At 51.0% G+C, this 3,783-nt stretch overlaps 1 long non-coding RNA gene across 1 annotated transcript; it reads left to right on the forward strand.

Moving 5' to 3' along the window:
- The first annotated feature begins 290 nt into the window (after positions 1-290).
- Positions 291-635, forward strand: LOC124681917. The gene is made up of 2 exons (XR_006996079.1): positions 291-340; positions 429-635. It is a non-coding gene; the product is annotated as an uncharacterized LOC124681917 (long non-coding RNA).
- Positions 636-3,783: the final 3,148 nt, after the last annotated feature.

Consider the following 3,783-nt stretch of genomic DNA (forward strand, 5'->3'; position numbering starts at 1 on the left):
CATCAGCTTCACCGTGATCTCCTTGTTCTCCTGGACATCTTCTTCTTCTCCGTCGTGCTCTGGTTCGATCCAACGATGCTGACCATCGTTTTTCCCGCAGGACCTCGCCGGCGGCGGTACTCCGGCGACCCCCTGGACGCTGCACCACCACCATTCGATTCCCCACGTTCTGCCGCACCCCCGACGCCGTCTCGCCCGTCCCGGGTTGCCCGTAATCTCCAGATTCGTGCTCGACCCGAGCCTCTCCGCCATGGTTGTGTGAGAAAGTTCATCTGCTTCCTGTGATCCTTCTTGTTGCCGCGCGCCTGGTACTGTTCATCGATCCGCACGTAGCCCAGTGGTTGGTTCCTTTGGTCTCAGCCTGGAGATCCTGTGTTCAATTCCTGGTTGAGGTGATTTTAATCCCCAATCCCTTTTTACTGTTTCAGATCCATAGATGGGATTAGGCCCAGATCTTTCCAGCGTGACGGGCCAGGCTCCGGCCCGGTCCCTCCCCAACGCAGCAGCAAACCTGATCCACCCCAGTACAGTGCAGGTCCGGCCCGGCTCGCCCTTTCCTATTTTGTTTTTGCATAAATTGTTCAAATCTTGCAAAATTCATATCTTTTAAATGCTAACTCGAAATTAAAAGTGTTCTATATGAAAATTGATCAGAAAAATATGCTGAACATGATTATGCCATCCATATGCTTGTTTGCATATCGCATCATGTCACGCGTTGATAGTTATGCATGTTCACCTCACATAACATGCGGAGTATTTCGGACACCGACTAGGGTTTTCCCCGCTCCGTTTAATATTGAAGTAGCGCACCCTTGCCATGATATGACATGCTAATCAACACTTAACTTTGACGGTAGAAAATTCAACTCCAATCTTAATTGTTTGTCCGGGGTTCCGACTCCGATTAATACGGATAAGTTGCACCGCATCATCCTTGCCATGTCAAGCATATCATCTTGAGCATGCTGGTTCTTTATCCGTAGTAGTAAGACTTGCATGCGTTGTGTGTTCCAGCATTTGCTTCTTCTCGGATAGGATCGCGAAGTGGTGATGTGAGATACGACGAGTTCTCCGACAAGTTCTTCTGCAGCTTTTCACAGGCGAGCCCACCCCTTCACCTATTTTACTTTTACATGCTCTTTTGATCTATTGCTGTCCTTACGTGCGATTCTGTTGTGTCACGTGTCCTATCCACCTGTTACCTATATGTCCGAGATACACCTCCTCGCCCTACCTATTGTTTGTTGTTTGCCAGCTTTGCGAGTCGTAGGCGTGTTTAGGCTCTGTTGTTTATCTCGATCTGTTATCGGGATATGTTGGGTTGTTGGGAGGTTTTCACATGATATATCATTTGTTGGAGATAATCACACTTTACTTTATTGCTAATGTCCCCTAGGACCCGAGTTCTTGTTATCTGTTCCGAGATTGAGCGCTCTACCCGTACGTGGGGGAGTGGGACCCCCATCACCCACTACCTTTCCTCGAGTATGTTTATTGGGAGCCACAACCTTGGTTTTATTTGCCCATATGCACGATGCACGATTTACTACCTGTTGCCTCGGGTGTTTATTTCTGTACTGTACTCATAACGTGGGACTCTTTATCCTTGGCCGGTCGTTAGTGCCCGCCTTGGAAGCCGACGCAAACCTCTGGGTCCGTATCGGAGTACGGCCGAACTTCGTCACGGGTAGCTTAGTTGGGTGGCTCCCATTAAACTTTCTCTTGCATTGGGAACGGTCTTGATGTGAGACTCCACCTGTAGTAAGTGGGTTCAAGCATGCGTATGGTTACATTTGGGCAACCCCTGCAGGGTGTACATCTTATCGATAAGCCGTGTCCGCGGTTATGGACGACTTGGAATTGTATAGCTTGATCATAGAACAACTTACACCTCATTTCCTGTTGCTAAAAGTTTGCTAATAAAACTTTTTCAAAATGTGTGTGTGCCTTTGACAGTACCTCTTTGCGAAGGGGGATCGCATCGGCTGTGTTATGTTTGAAGAGTATAGAACTGTTACCTTGTGCGCTCTCTTATCTTCTCTGAGTAGACGAATGTTGTAGTGTGTCTCTATTGGATAGTAGCTTTGCTGCCGCTAAACTCCACATATAGTTGGGTGAAGTTTATACCGCCCACCAGCGAGCATAGCTGGTCTTGTCTCGCAAGTACGTGCCAATGGTACTTACCCTCGCCTTCCTTTCTTTTGTCTCCTCCCCCTTTTGTCGGCAACCGATGGCCCGACTTTGACAGGTACGAGATGACGACGTTAGCAAGGTTACCCTTCCGGCTTGGCACGGGCGGGGTTATGGACGCCATCGGTTATCTTCGGGACTCTTAGTCCAATTTGTATCTTGTCCGTACTCGGACGTATTCGATCTTCACGTATGATTTGGATCTTTGTATTGTATATTTGTATCTTGACTCGTTGGAGTCGTTGTTGTAATATATGTTTCTTGTGGGTTCTATTGTAATCCTGTTGTAATGTTACCGCTCGTGTTAATTCCTCTGGCATCACGTGTGTGATTCATCGCGCACGTCGTGTCGGAGGGCGTCTCTGAATCGATATCATGCGGATTTCGGCGGGTTCGCTGGAATCCTCATGGTACCGGTTCCGGGGCGTCACAACCCCGCCCTTTACGGAAGGTGAGATCATCGTGGACTTTAGGAGCCGGACTGCCCTTCCAGTTCCTTCTCCTGCAAGCCTCACCAACCCGGACCATGTCAGGGAGAGGTAAACCCAACCGGATATGACAAGTTGAAGCCGGCCTAGCCACAACGCAGTCGGCTGCAACCAAGCCGGTGTGGACTTTGAACCAGCCGGCTCCCAAGGCAGCCGGCCACGGCTCCAGCCGGCTGCTCCTCAGCCGGCCTTTGCCGCGGGCCGACAAGCCTTGAGCCGGTTGTTCTTAGTCCTTTGCCCTACCCGGGGTGTTCCCCCCGACACCAAAATCGTCAACTAAGGCCCATTTTTCGTCGCTTATGGGCCTAACCCGACGATATGTGTTCTGTTGTCGAAACTGCGTCAGGCAAAGTCCTACCACGTTTTTTCGGTCCGTCGCGTTCGGGCGCCCTTCCGCCACGGAAAATCGGACCGTTGCAAAAGTGTTTTCGGGAGCTCGTTGACTGCTGACGTCATGCAAACTGACACGTGGCAGACGCCGTTAATTGCCAGTTAACGCCGTTAACCGGCTGAAACCCCGTGGTAGATGGTAGGCCCACACGAGGCCTACCACGCCTTAAGTGGGCCGGCTCATTTAGTTTGCGGGCCGGGCCACCTGACTTAGTTTGACCGGTCAACTATATAGCTGGGCTGGTCCATTCGGTACGTGGGCCGGGCCTAACCTCTAAGGTTGACTGGTCAAAGCTTAAATGGGCCAGCCCACTAAGCATGTGGGGCCCACATTCCTGTAATTGGGCCGGCCCATTTAGAAGTGGGCCCACAATAAAGCAAATGGGCTAGCCCAATAAGCCAGTGGGCCGGCCCACTAAGCATGTGGTCCCACATTCCTTTTATAGGGCCGGCCCATTAAGTAAGTGGGGTCCACCATGAAACAAGTGGGCTGGCCCAATAAGTTAGTGGGCCGGCCCATAAAGTATGCGGGTCCCACTTTCCTGTTATAGGGCCGGCCCAGTTAGTAAGTGGGGTCCACCATGAAGCAAGTGGGCTAGCCCAATACGTTAGTGGGCCGGCCCATTAAGAATGTGGGACCTACTTTCCTGTTATGGGGCCGGCCCATTTAGTAAGTGGGGTCCACCATAGAGCAAGTGGGCTGGCCCAATAA

Source organism: Lolium rigidum, unplaced genomic scaffold (genome assembly GCF_022539505.1).
Source record: "Lolium rigidum isolate FL_2022 unplaced genomic scaffold, APGP_CSIRO_Lrig_0.1 contig_59689_1, whole genome shotgun sequence".
NCBI lineage: Eukaryota > Viridiplantae > Streptophyta > Magnoliopsida > Poales > Poaceae > Lolium > Lolium rigidum.